The 15,838-nt window shown below is 35.0% G+C and overlaps 1 protein-coding gene across 6 annotated transcripts in view; it reads right to left on the bottom strand.

Annotated features, from left to right (window-relative positions):
- The window catches only part of IGF2BP2 (insulin like growth factor 2 mRNA binding protein 2), a 162,379-nt gene that overhangs the window by 141,521 nt on the left and 5,020 nt on the right, over positions 1-15,838 (bottom strand). The gene's annotated exons all lie outside the window — the stretch shown is intronic.

The following is a 15,838-nucleotide window of genomic DNA, read 5'->3' as shown; positions in this document are numbered from 1 at the left end:
AGACCCCTGGGGGAGGTATGAGGTTGTGCATTACATTTATCATGATTTTTATTGGACTCAGAGCATAATTTTATTATTTTAAATGACTGCAGAGATTTATAATTATTGTTATTGTTGATTTTATGACACATTATTGGTCCCATCTATGATTTATTTGATGCCAAGGCTTTGCCTCAAATATAACACCCAAATATGACATAGTTCCTCTGAGAAACACCACTGGCTTTCAAACATCTACTTTTATGGTAGAGTTTTTATTAATGCAATGCCATGAAAAGTGGAAAGTGCTTGCTCAATAAGTGCATGCTTACTGATTAAGTAAAATATAAATGTAAATTTTTCTTTATCCAACTTTTAGGAGAAAGAAACATTTTTATTTTTAAAGCAAGCCCCAGAGAATACTGTGGGGTAAGTCTCAAATTCCTATTCTACCCACTACATCAGCAGGTGTCAACTCTGGCTAAACATCGGTACACATTGGGGCACTTAAAAAATAGCCAGGCCTCACCCCAGACCAACTAAATCAGAATTTCTGGGGGTGGGCTCAGGTACTACATATTTCTAAAAGCTCCCCAAACAATTATAATGTATATCCAGGGTTCAGAACAGTTGCCATATACCATTGGCTCTTAAACTTGAAAGTGCATCAGAATCACCTAAAGGCCTTGTTTAAACACAGATTGTTGGGTCCCAGCTAGGAATTTCTGATTCGGTAAGTCTAAGATGGGATAAAAAAAATCTGCATTTCTAACAAATTGCCAGGTGATGTTGATGGCCCAGGGCCACACTGAGAATCACAACCCTATACTTTCTCTAGTTGAATATTAATAGTTATTCTAAATTAATTGTATTATAAATATATTAGATCATTCTTCTATAAGGAGTGGTCTAAGATTTTTTGGTTTTCAACAGTGTGGGCCAAAGAAAAAGGATTTTCTGCTTAATCATTCACTAGCACAGGTAACTTAGTTTATCAGAATGCATCATTCCCTGAGAATCACAGTTAAGCCAGGATAAAATCAGACACGATACAATTCAGTCATTAGTAAGCACCTTCCATGTGATGGCTGGGCACATACATACCACGAGTAAATCATTCTTCCCTTTCCAGAACAGTGAACAGACTACCAGACAGGGCTACGGGACACACAAGTAACTATGGGGCCAGACACAGCTGAGGTAACAGTGAGAACTCCAGGGGGCAGGGGCTGTGTTTCAGAAGGACTTGGTGGAAGCTTTACACAGGAGGCAGTCTTTTAGCAGGATCTTCAAGGGGATCACACAACTGCCATTTTTCCATTGTCCACAATGAATTTTACAATACCAGTACAGCATACTCCCTGTCCCACAAGGGCGCCTCTGGACCTTGTCCCCAGGCATTACAGGAATGATCAGGAACTACTGGTGAATTTTACTTTCAGGTTGAAGGCAGGTTCTGTGGTTTACCCACCTTTGAACTTTTTACAATAATTAGTCCAACGTCTCACATGTAGGTATTGTGGAATACCTGGGAGTAAGTGATAAAAAAATGCAATATGGAAGGTAAATTGAATGCACCCCACAAGTGTACAAAGATAGAGAGAGAGATCAGATTCAGACTACCAGGCTTCTCCTCTCTAAATAGCAACTGCATTTCTTTATACACCACAGGCGTTTAAGAAGTGTTCTTGACTAACCAAAAATATGGTAACATATTAAGCTGGTGTTGGAACGAAAAGGGTGAAAAGCAGCAGTTCCTCCATGGTTCAGTTTTGTAGATTTAGAATGAGTAAGAGGAGACTCCTTGGAACCTTGTTCCTTAATGCAAGGACTGAGAGCTGGCTCCTTCTGTACCCTACACTGGGCTAACCTGTAGTAGGTGCTCAAGTAACTCTCTTCCGAATTGAAATAACTTGTTGAGTTCCTTACTGAGTCTCAAAAACGTTTCTTAAATTATTTGGACATTCTTTGACATTCAGCAGTTGATTCAGCTTAGGTAACTGAGAGCTAGCAAGCAATTAATTTCAAAACCCAAATGTGATATCACCGACTAGTACAGAATCCCTCTTACACACCCACCGACCAGACAGAAGCACTACCAATGAAGCTTAGGTCTCTAAAGGCCTCTGACAGAGAAGATATCCGGAATTCAAAGCTCTTCTCAAGATGAGAACACCTACAAATACATTTTAGAAGAACTAAAATAAATGTAGAAAGTTAAATGCTATAAGTACTCTCTTGAGTGCCAATGTAGTAGAGGTTAGCAGACTGCAGGCTCTGTGCCTCCCACTAGAACACAGCACACAGGCAGCTTCTTCTTCTCAATAGTTGGATATTGGAAGTTATCATGCTAATTTCTGACAAACATAGTTTGCTAGGCTCAATCTTAGAAGTTATCCACAATCACTTCTTCTACAACTAAAATACATTTACTTTTAAAGAGTAGTACAGAATCAAATGTCAAATGATCAAAAAACTAAAACACTCGCCAATTAAAGTACTATTAGTTATTAGATTCTTCTTGGTAAACGTTTCACCAAGAAGTGATATTTCCATTTTACTATGCTGTGATTATTCTGACCAAAGTTGCCTTCATTTTCTGTCAGTTAAGTAATACTGGATTACAATGATTTGAAATGAACTCTCTACTTTGAATGGATGAGTTTGTAACCACTTTTTGTCATGTGAAAGTTATGAAGGCATCATCCTAAATTCTTCCATAATAGGATGGTACCCAGATATTGACTATTTGCATTTCGAGGGCATTGGAAACCTAAAATGAATCAAGATTATAGCTCACTGAATGGTGAAATATCATTAATTCTAACTGTAACAGAACAGAACAGGAATTTACTATACTTTTTCTTTAAAAAGGGGGGGAAGGTGTTTATTCAACAAAGGAATAAGTATTAACAAGATCATAAAAGATAAATTTAAACTACTCAAGAGAATAAAGTATAATCATTTGATTATTTTATGAAAAAAATACATCAAAATTTTAAACAACAATCTAATCAAACCATACAAAAATGGAGAGAGGTGGGAAAAGGATAATTCGGGATATACTCTGTAGGACTAGAATATACAAATTGCGTAGAAAATTTAATATTATATTTACCCCTAGTATTTTTTTAAAAACATAAAAAGCACTTATCTTTCTGAAAGAGCAGATACTAACTGACTCTAAGATTCTATAAGCCTCAGTTTACACATTCATAAGAAAACGACCAAAAAACTTTTCACTTCACCTAACTATCATGTTATCAGGACCTTTTAACAGAAAAGGTTAAATGGATTATGGGAATACATATTGCAAGTAAGCCCCAAGATAAAAATTTAAACATAGGACTATTAAAATACTGTATTTGACTGAAGTCAAAGTACTTAGGACATTCTACAGGCAAAGTTGAGAGGTTTGCATGAGTTTGGCAAAACGCGCATACAAAATGTATCATTCAATGTCCACATGGACATGCCTAACATCAAAAACAATACAAAACGCTTCTTCAAGAAGTAAATGTATGATTAAGGTAGGTATCAAAGGTCTGAGAGCCTGATGTTTTGCATTTTAATAGGAGAGAAAACTTATCTGTCTTGATATCAAAGTGACCACTGCATTTTGCCTGAGGAAGATTTACTCAGATTTGGTATAGCAAACAGCATATTTCTTAGAAAACTAATGATTTTAAAGAAGAGTAAATATATTTTCCTCTTGTAGACCATAGCTAACCACAGTATGGCACAATTTTGGAGAAATCAGACCTCACCCAATTACAAAAATAGCAAAAAGGACTTTTTGCTACTGGCAGAAAAGTGACAAGCATCTTTATTGATATTACAAGAACAATGTTTTAAACTTTACAAGAACAGTGTTTTAAACTTTAAACTTTTCAATTAGGCATTAACAAATCAGCTCTTTCAGAAAAGGCTGAAAAGGAAAAAGTAAATCGTGTTTTGCAAAAGTAATTGAAATTATTCTTCAAGGGAAAAAACAGAAAGTGTGAAAAAGAAAAAGAAACAATACAAGTTGAATGTTAAGGACTTTGAACAACCTGGGCCTCAGTTCCCTAATCTGTGAAATGAGGCGACTAGGATCTGCCTTCCTCACTCTACAAGGTGTTATGAAAATTAAATAAGTACTATAAAAGGATTCAGTAACCTGTAATTGTTATTACTGTTGTTTTAAAAGGAATTCTAGTTTTACTCCAAGAGAGCTAATTATAAATATTAATATAAGGGATTATCCTGCTCAGTATAAGCCCCAAATCAGCCAAGTCTGGCTTTGATTTGCTGACTTTGCCTGACTGACTTAATTAAACCCTAGATGGCTCCCAATGAGTTCCACCCTCCTGGTAGTCATTCACCTTTTGACTAATCCTTTCCTTCCCACTGAGTATGGACTAGACTAGTGTCTCATGTCTAATGAACAAAATAAGGCAAAAGTGATGATGTTCAACTTGGTGACTAGGTCATAAAAGGCAGTCTGGGGTCATGCTCTCATAGATTACTCACTCAGGGAAGCCTGCCATCATGCTGGGAGAAGACCTATGGAGAAGCCCATGTTGTGAGGAACTGAGTCAGCCAGAGAGAAAGTGAGGCCTACCAAAAACCACGTGAGTGAGCCCGGTAGCAGACCTTCTAGCCCCAGCTGAGCCTTCATATGACTGCAGCCCCAGTTGGCAACTTGAATGCAATTTCATTAAAGATGTTGAGCCTGAACGATCCAGCTAAACTGCTGCCACATTCCTAACCCTCAGAAAATGTGTGCGATAATAAATGTTTGTTCTTTTAAATTGCTAAATTTGGGGTAATTTGTATGCAGCAATAGATTACTAATACGAAGCAGTTAACAGCATCTTGCTTTGTAATGAACATTTTAGATGAGTCACTTCCTTGGTTATAAATTATCCATTAGTAAATCCTATCATTTTTGCACTTGCCTTTTTTTTTAACAATAACTTTCAATGCTGTCTGCTTAAACTGATCATATTTGATTTACTATATGAAAGCATACCTTAAGTTTGATTCTTGTATCCACCTATTATTCTGCAATAAGATGTCTGTTTTTGTTTTTTCAAGTAGATTTTCTCCTGTGATTCCCAGCAGATTTTTAATGTAATTTGGGTTAGAGAGAGAGAAATACCTAGAGAGGAAATCATATTTTCATGTAATCATACTGAACCTAATAATACTAACATTAACCTAGCCTCACTTTATTTTTTAAAAAAAGACTGGTTTGTAAAACCTATTCTGCTTCCACCAAATTTGAATCTCTGCTTTCCAATACTTGTTTAGCAGCCCTGAGCAACTGCTCTTTGCAGCTCACCTGAGGTTTTAAAGAGCCTTCATACCTAAAACGCCCATGAAGGTTTTATTCCACAAAGGCCATTTACAAAAAAGCAACATCTTTAAACTGCTATTCACACTCCCACCTCGTCTGAAAATAAAGAAGAGAAAAAGAGAGAAATAAAAAATTATTAATGATATCTTATTATGGCTCAAATTTTAATTAATTCACCCAAAAATATTTAATGAGGAGCTTTTTCCACTATTAAAGACACTCGAGGTGCCACATGGAAATAAAAAAAACAAGAGCCAGATCTCATGGAACTTGAAATTTTTTAATTTTTAAAAGACCAGTCCAAAAAATTAGGTTGGCTATTTTGGGTTGGCTAACTGATGACCATTTAGATCCATCGAAATGAGGGGAGTCAGATGAAATCCTGAGTTCCTACACTCCTGTATGTACTCTATCATGCTTTACCACAGATGACTTGTTAACCTGCATGCTGCAAGACATGTGCTTTACTTCACCATTATAGCAATTATTAATGAGCTATTTCATCTTGCATGTAAGTACAGAACCAAAAGATACATTTTAAAAATGCTAATGCCAACTGTCAGAGTAAATTTTTGTTTTGTTTTGTTTTGAACCCTTTTCCCATTTAGGAAAAAAAAAGTGCAGCTCACTGCCAGCATTTTTTTAACATCACGCACAGGAATGCTATGTTTTCTAGGATTTCACATTTTCGGCCATCAAGAATTACAATATTTTGTTAATGGAAATACCACTACTACAAACAGAATGCTATAAATAACACGATGTCATTTGTTTCCAAAATGATTGATATACTAGAGCAATGAGAACATAATAATAAAAGCGAGATATTTCACGGCAAACTTTGGGGGTAAAGTTAGTACTGTCACCTGCAAGTTACCTCAGGGTAAATGCTGCAGCTGCAAGCGGGCAGCTGCCCACGAGTATTCTCGGGGCAAACGGGAAATGAGCAATTCAAAGTTTTCATTTAGTTTGGCCTTAATGAGTATTTACTGAACCCAAGGCCAAGAAGTAGAATCCATACGGCCTTCAATTTCCTCAAATTAATATAAGAAAAGACAACAGTAACCAAAACACTTTTCAAACATATTTTAAAAGCAATTTTTCACCACTTAAGTTTACTACCAAGTGCTCTTTATGCTTTTAAAAGTACCTGCCTTGTATCAGACATTGATTTACAAGCAGAAGTCAAGTTCTTATTTTAAAAAATGTTTGCTAGACATATAAGAATTATATTTTCTTAGAAAAATGGTTTAAAAGAGTATCTAACGTTGGCCCAGTGTTTAAATGGAGAAGGTGTAATTCAGATTGATGTGGAAACATGTTCCTCCACTTACGTGAAAATAGAGGCTTATTTTTTCTCATGAACATATATTATGAAATACTCGACATATAAATTTATAAGACTGTCACATATTCAGCATATGTACATTCTATATTTTAAAAAAAACTAGATGGCTTAATATAACAGAAACAATATAACAGAATCATTACATAAAGATGAAACTATAGGGCACTTTATAATGAAGAAAATAATTATTCAAGAAAACGAGACTAACGATGGTTGCTGCCACTGAAATCTAATTTTAATTCTGAGCTTCCAAACAGCTATATCATCATTAGATAAGAGATATACTAGTTTATACAGTTTATCAAGAGAAGGACTTTTCCCTCTTGCTCACAGAAAAGTCTTAAGGGTAGTAGATACTAAACATAATAGAGAATGTCTTCAACAATATTTTGTAGATGATGCAGATTTTCTTGTGACAGAGACTGCAAACTGGCAACCTACAGGCCAGATTCAACCCACAGCTATCTTCTTTGACCCTCGGGGTGTCCCTAAAATTTTTTTGACTTACTGCCAATACTTAACTTAAGAACTCTAACTTATGGCTTCTCTTGGAAAATCAGATTTGGGAACATTGACCCTACATTTCCATGTGGCAACAGTTGGCTGGAGCTAACAGCTACCCATTCTAAACACCATAGAACATAGAATCTCCCTACCCCTTGCCACCACTTACGTAATCTGCAGGCATCTGAGTGTGGACCCCTGTAAATATATGGTGGTCTCTTATAACAGTCTTGCTATACAACTTGGGTGCACAATATGAAACCATCAATATTTGAAGACCAATGTGCAGAAAGCTAGAGTAATGGAGCATAGAAACATGGAGTGAAGCTAAGAGGGGAGTCTCCTCTCTGGGCATCAGAACCACCCAACAGGCTTCTAAACAACACAGAAGCCAAAGTCCAAGGACTTTTAGGACTGCCCCCAAAAGTCCTTGGCCACAGCTTAAGAAATCACTAAGAGAATTATACATCTATATATACGCATATATATAGACATATATTTTTTTTGAAGTAAAATCCTGTTTTTGAACAAGCATGATGCATGCAGGACTGATACTGAAGTGTGTGTTAGAGTAAAACGGCTCATGTCCCTTCTGATTTGTTGAGCATCTATTTCAACTGGTGGAAGATATTTTGAAGACCACCCCAGTAATCACAGAACCCCATCATATATAATGGATAAAAGTAGGGCTGCTCTGCTGAAAGAAGGGATAGGAAGGCCAACCTGCTTAGACCTCCTGAAGCAAAAATTTGTACTCGATGAATGAGTGGGTCCCCTGTCACCAGATCCATCACTCTTCAAAGTCAGTTGAGTCTAATGACTCTGCCAAAAGCTAGAGTATAATCATTGGCCAAGAAGTTCATTCCTTGGAAAGTTCCTGAAGGGCAAACATTCTGTGCTGCTGATTGAAGAAAAATCTATAGATTTAGTAGTCTGGCATGCAGTTGGCAAAGCAAACATTTGTTACTAAAGCGAAAGCGGCAGGAGATGGAAGGCCATTCCACAGGAAGTAGATTCAGAAGTAACAAAAGGCAGGGTCTAAACTTTCCTCAAGAAAGACCTTTGTATCTGCTCAAATGCCTGATCAAGGGATGGACTCGAGGCCTAGAATTACTTACTATAGGCCTGGTACTTTCAAATTGTTTTTTAAAGCAGCAAATCCCAAATTCTAGACCAAACTCCAATATATAAAGCAGCAATGAATGAATGCAGCTGTCTTCTGACTGTAACGTACGTAAGAAGCCAGGATCCCCCGTGTACATATGTCTACCCTCTTTTCCCATAAATTTGGCATCTCCTCAGAATCCTAAGGCTCTGTGGAATATACTGCTAAAAGTATTGCCATGAGGAATAAAAGATATAACTTTGGCATGGAAATTTTCAAGGCAGATATCAGCACCTTGACCATAATTGTTATATGTGAACTAAAGCCACAAGTCATTTTTAATATCAAAAAATTATTATTGTTTTGAAATCATTACTGAAGTAGACACATATAGCAAATCCATTAATACAAAAATCAATTAACCAAAGAGCTAACTCTTCCCTGGCAAACCTCTTACGATGTATAAAGAATTATATAAAACCAACCACTTGTTCCCAGTCTTTTATAACCCTTAAAACAAAATCTGTTTTAAACTTACTTCATAAACTTAAATCCCTGTTTTCATTTCAAATAAATCCCAGCACCTTTGTCATCTCAAATCTTTTGTGAAGAAAAAATTAATTAAAAAATGTAGATTTTTAAAAATATCAAGTAACTAAGGAATTTAAAGAATATGAATCAAATAGTAGTTTGTTCTTTACTCCTTAAAAGGGAGACTTAGTCCTACATTTTTAAATATCTGAGCCTAAAACTTGTTTTCTAAAGATCCTCAATTTCATCATAATCTTTAGAAGCAACATGAAGGGAGTTTTAAAAAGGTTAGTTTACAAATTCAGTGTCCATGATTTGAAGACATCATTATCAGCTTGAAAAGGAAAGAAAAAAGTATACAGCTGGATCTAGGAAAAAGGCCAGATTATTTATGCACCCACAATTTTGTTTTCTATCTTTCGATGGTTTAAAAAAAAAAAAGATTTGTTTTCCCTTTACAAAGAATAAATACAACTGTACTGTTGGGGGGGGGGGGGGGGGGGGGGGGGGGGCAGTGAGGAAGGTGAACTTTCAGCACTGGGTAAAATCCTTCCCAAGTCTTCGACCACTCACAAAAGCCTAAGATGTTTGACCCCATAACCACTGAGGAGCATGTGCCTGCTGCACCATTCCGAGTAAGTATATGCCACAGAACCCATACATTCCAACACATTGAGCAAGCACACACAAGCCTCTCGGCTTCCCCAAGCTCAGCCAGCAAGGGGGCACAGGGTCGAGGCTGGCCTGCACACCAGGCACCTTACAGCCCTGCCCCACCATCCCCACGTAAATGCAAAGCAGAAGGAGAATGAGAGAGACAGAGAGAAAAATAGAGAGAGACAGAGACAGAGAGACAGAGAGACAGAGACAGAGGAAGTGGCCAGTGCTGGGCCTCAAAGAAAGAAATGCAAAGCCTTTTGTGGGGGCAGGCCAGCCACACACTCCTAGAGTTTTCAGACATCAAAGAAAAGAACAACTTGTGTGAGACTCCCAGCCCTGCTGCCACCATTGCAATCACTTACTGTCTTCTGTACATCATCAGTGAGTACCAGTATATCCACATGCTCTGAAAGTATAGAGAATGTACTAGCTACATGACAAAGTTCGGTCAGTCACCTAAGCTTCTGTGGCCATCTACCTCCTTTCTTCCCTCCTTTTCCTTTCCCCTTTTTCTTCCCTCTCTTCCTTCTTTCGTCCTTCCATTTTCCTTCCTTCCTCCATTTTTTCTTTCTTTCCTTTTATTCTTTCCTTTTCTTTTCTAATTGGAGGAGCTAAACTGCATTTTTTTTCAGTGTTTAAACTGTTTTATCATCTATCTCTGACCAAATAAAGATGCACAAACATCTTACTCCAAAACCTTACCCACACAATGATAAAGAAAAACGTCCACTTTTCAAATATGCATTGTTAAAATCACAAAGATCAGAAGGAACTAAAATAAAAGGTCTCCTTGTGATACAAAAAACTATACAGCCTGTCCTTTCATGAGCTTTTCAAAATATCCTCTATTTCATAAAGTGGTTTGAGGTTAACCTGTCCACAGAATCACCATTCAATTACATACTTTTTGCTTTGTTTTTCAAAAAGAAAGAGTAAAGAGAAAATATAACGTGCTGATAAGAATGTCTTTTCTGATAATATTGTAAGCTCTATTAGAGGTTCTTGACTGAGAAAAGCCATTATTTTTTATCTCATAATGAATTTCATAAAATTATGTTCTTATTGAAGAAGCACCATCTCCATACCTAGAAGCAAAACTCTTATACATCTCATTTCATTGGTAGTATCATTGTATCTTAAGTCCTATTTGCTAAAAAAAAAAAAAAAGACAGCCACAAATGCATAAGCTTAACTAGTGTGTCAAAAAGAACATATAAATCTTTCTACTCCCTGTGCTATCACTGATTTTTTTCATGTGTCAAAAAGGTTTCAAATTTTCTGATGTTAATAAGATGAACCGCTTTATAAAAGGTAATTTGCAAGAATTCTTTATTTTTCTTTTTCAAAGCATACATATTTTTTAAATACAGATAAAAATGAAAGCATGCTAAACTTTGTGCCACATTCTAGGTCCTAAACAAAAAAGCCTCAGGTTTTTTTTTTTTCCCCAGGATTTAAAAATATATCTGGGCCAAAAGCGTGAATACAGACCCTCCTCCCACATTGCATACGTATGGTTTTTACACTTTTCAACCACAATGATTTTTAAAAACATATTTTTATCTGTATATAATTACCAATGCTTCTAATATAAGATTTCTTCAAGAAAGTTTCTTCAAATTATGAATAACACTTTTAGTTGTCTTTCTATTACACTTAATTTAAAATATACTAAATTTAAGTTCCGTATCTTCCTCTGCATATCTGTAGTATATGTGTCAATTTTATCTCATTCTGAGTTGGAGGAAAATATACATAGTTACTCTATAACCAACCTGTGTACACATTATCAAACTTCCTACTTTATTGCTAGGGTGCTGTTACTAATTCGAATTAGATGGACAGCAAGGGTAAAACAGCCACCGCTTCTCTGAAGTAGGTTTGATCAGGTGGAAGGAGAAGTAGCTTTGGAGTCTGAAGTTTTACAGTCCTATCTATAAAAGGGATGAAATGCAGATCTCTCCTGGCTATTGTGAGGATAAAATAAGACAACAGAGGAGGCCTAGTCCAGTGCTCAGCACATCAGCTACTCAGTATTAATCTTTATTCTTTTTCCCCATCTTCTGAGTCAGAAATCCATGGAACATGCACTACCCCACTCTGAACTATACTAACTTAAAGAAATGCTTAGGGAGTTGGAAATAATCACCTTTCACCCATTTTTTTTCCTTGATAATTCCTTTCTCCCTCCCACCACGACCACCATAAATACGATAGCACACAAAAGTTAAAGCATACAAGAGGATAAATGCAGAAAAGGTTTACAATTAAGGGGAGATGGACTGTACTTCACATGCTTAGTTATTTACTATGTTTTTGAGTGATCATATCATTCATGAAGAACTCTGAGAAAACTTTATGGATGCTATCCTATCAGTACTCATTCCATCTCCACAGGAGAGGAAAAAAGCTATATTCCATACAGAGAATGAAGCAGAAAGAGAGACACCAAATCTGGGGAAAGGCCTGGAAGCTACCAAAAAAACAAACCAAAAACAATCTGTCCTCCAGCAATGGGTTGGCCGAAACCTGTGAAGAACCCACCCTAATCATTTACCACATGGCACTTTCATTTTCCAAGGCTACCTGTGTGATTTGTGTGGCTCAGATGGTGAAAGAAATGTCTTTCTTGGCAATGCACTACTTCATAATACATGGAATGCAACCCTGAAAAAAGTAATGCAAAAACAACAAAGTCCAACCTGCATAGGTGTACCCCCACTTCTGTCTAAGGGCAAGCTTGGTGATGGGAGGAGGTAATGCTGCTGGTAATTTTTAAATTACCTCAGTTTCTAATTATTTTTTTCTAGAAAACTATAGTGAAGTACAGATCATGCAGACTGATGGAAGAATAAGATCGTTGCAAAGGATTATTCACAAACCTATTTTCATATATTTCCATAAGTAGTAAACGGCACCCTTTGAACTTTGTAACACTTTCAGGTGACATTTTTAATTTAAAAAGTAAATGTAGTTGAAACACACTGAACTGAAACTCTGATGACCCGAGTTCTAGCCCTCGCTTTACTATTTAATGGCCATGTGGCCTTTGGCAAATTATTAAAATTTAAATTTAAAATAATTTGAGACTGAGTTTCCTCATCTGAAAAATGGGGGCAATATTAATTGTCCTATCTTCTTCACATAATTATTATTTGAAATAAATGTAAATCATATGTGGAAGAAGATATGACATCATTAGTACTGTATGAATATAAGCAACAGATACATAAAAATACATCTATTTCCCTGAGATAATGCTACTAATATTATTTATACATCGACAAGTGGAATCATGAAACAACCTTTCTGATCACATTTTCCTGATCACATTTAAAACAAAAATTAAAAATCCAAGCTTCCCTCTTAGGCAAATTCTCACACTCTGGCACATATTAATTATATGATAATAAAAACTGAAAATATCATTCTCATTGCAATAGTCTCATACATATTTTCCTGGTCATTAGGTATAACAATTCTTATGATACAGGTAAATACTAAAAAATCTAACACATACATCAAAACTCTTAATTTTCATTTATTGGACTTATTAAAATACCTATTTTATGAAATGTTATTAATAGTAAACTGAATGGGAGAACTCTATTCATAGTTTAAAAAATAAATTGTAGAACGGATAAATAATCAGGAAATCTAGAAATAAACAATATATATCTCAAAAATGCAAACTTAGAATTTAGTGAGAACCAGAAGCTTGGAGAGGAGACATACACCTATTAAACGATGTATATCTGGTGAGCATTTTGACTTCTTTGTCTGCTATTAATGCAAAAGCAGTCATTGTCTCCGGTTTACTTACTCTACATCTCAATACGCCATTAAACTTTAAACTCTCCCCTTCTTTGGAAGCCAAAGCAACAGAATCTGAATTTTTCTGTAAGAAAAATAATTTTTCTTCACTATTTTATGGAAAGACAAGACTAAAGTCTATGATCAAAACAGGAAAAGTAAAACCTTAAAAATAATGCTCTGAGCACTCTGCAATTTTACTGCCCAAAATAGAACCCATACAGTCCATGTTACCAAATGAAAATTACAAGTCTGTAAACATGAAGTTGAATTATAAAGTAAAAGATTTTTTTAAAAAATTTAATGGGGATAAATGAGAAGAAAGACTGTTAACTGATAGGTGTTTCTTGTTTATTTGCTATTATATTTTCTTCAATGACAGTGTTTTGAATGACTACCCAAACTAATTTGAACTTGAATTTGAGTATAAAAAGGAAAAACTTTGACTTATAAATTATTGGGCATGTTTTATTAAACAGAATTGTCTCATCCTTCAAATTAAGACGTTAATAATAATTTTTGATAGATTATGCTTTTGACTAAAAGCTTTAAAAAACTGGTTTAAAAAATTGGTTGAGTCAAGCCCCAGCACTCTTTTCTTTAACACTGAAAAGAACACTGAAGACACTTTGGTGGTATTTAAATAGACTTTTAAAAAAATATTTTTGAAATATAATTCAACTTTTAAACAGCTTCCAAAGAATTCAGTTCAATACTATGCTTCTTCTAATGCAATTTATTTCTTCAGAGTATTTTTGTTTTGCAAGATAATGTATTACCTTCCACGTTATAGAATTTCTAAATAAAAATGCATATTCAAACTTTGAATTTTCTAACACTTAAAAAATGAATTATAGATCATCAAAGCCTTCACAGAGTCACGTGGCTAACTCTATCTATAAAAGGGGGACATTCAAGCAAAAAGGAAGAATAGATTCTGTCCTTCCAGCAGCATGCTCACTGAAGAGGCCACTACAGGTGCCCGTGCCCTGGCTTCCACAAGGTTAACCTCCTCCAAGAGTTATGCATCAGCCAAGGCAAGTATCATTGTATTTGATTCTCTTTGCCACAAAGATCAAACACCTAATGATTTTTCATTTTCCTTTTCAGGACTGAAATCCAGAGCAATTGTTGCTCAATTAAAGATTTCCTCCTCTTCCCTCTTGATACCATCTGCCTGAAACTACTGTCCCCCACAAAACACACATGAACACACCCCACTGAATCACAGAGATGACACACTTAGCTCAAATAATAACCCGTAAAAACTCTGACCAATTGCTCATCTACTTTTGAGGATTTCATTAGCAGCCTTGGAAGAGTAATTCAGCAGTAAACAGCAAATATTTACAAAGTTGAAAAATATTAAATATATATAAATAGTTCTATAGAAATCTGATTTTCAAAGTTTTAGTTTTAATAAATGTGCCCAAGTTACTATCCTTTTATGCACACTTCACCATTTACATCCTCTGTTTTAAAAAGTAGAGCAACCTCCATAAAATAAAAACATTTACTCAAAATAATAGTGTAATGTTAATTTTGATATGCAATTAGTTATAAATCTTTTAATGTCCATTTAAAATTTTTCTTCTTGAAAAATATGCTGTATTTTAGATCATTATGTATGAAAGGTATTGTACAAATATTGCTAATCTTCTCTCATCTTCTCTGTATAAACGGTAATCTTGGGTTAACATAATAAAAGACAAAACTCTGAGACCATCCTTTACTGGTTATCTTATACTCAGGCATTATTACAAGGAATCATTATCATTTAAAAAAATACAATTTGTCAAATGTATTACACACCAAATCACCTTTCAGAATTAATGTTTAGGTGCTCAGCCATTTAATACTTTTATAAACTTCTACGATATAATTTAAAATTGATATAAATTTGGAGAATTGAAAAATCAAGCAGTATATAAAAACTATTTTGATTTGTGGATTTCAAAGGTTCCAATATTTAACTAAATATTGTGAAAATATTTAACTAAGTACTGTGAAAACATCAAATGATCAGTCTTTTAAAAACATAAAGTACAATTTCAAACCTATGTTATCACCTTAATTATCAAGTAGTTTTTTTCTTTATTGCTTCTCTTTTAATTCTAATACTTATCTTTTAAAGGTCACAAAAAATGTGTGATTCTCAGACATTATCTAGAACCACATGAAAAAATTATTAATCTTTTTTAAAAGGGGAAACTAAATGTCCAACTCAAAGCCAAATCAAAAGCAACCTGACAGCTAAATATAAATTTTATATTAATATGTTATATCCACACATGGAATCTATATAATTAAATGCAGGCATTAATTTCCAATTCAAGAAAATTCTTGATATAGGAGGCTACCATATGATTTTAACCTAATAAAGTCTTTTCTGTTACTACAAAATGAAAAAATTGATGCAGCAAAAGACTTTGTTGCAGGGGAGGGCTTGAGGTTGGGTGGGTTTTTTTTTTTTTTTTTTGGTATTTAATTCAACTATACACAATGTAGTACATACAAGCAAAATACAATTGAGATACTGTTTTCTTTAACATTCCTA

Source organism: Pteropus vampyrus, unplaced genomic scaffold (assembly GCF_000151845.1).
Source record: "Pteropus vampyrus isolate Shadow unplaced genomic scaffold, Pvam_2.0 Scaffold14, whole genome shotgun sequence".
NCBI lineage: Eukaryota > Metazoa > Chordata > Mammalia > Chiroptera > Pteropodidae > Pteropus > Pteropus vampyrus.
This window is presented reverse-complemented; position numbering and strand designations above follow the sequence as displayed.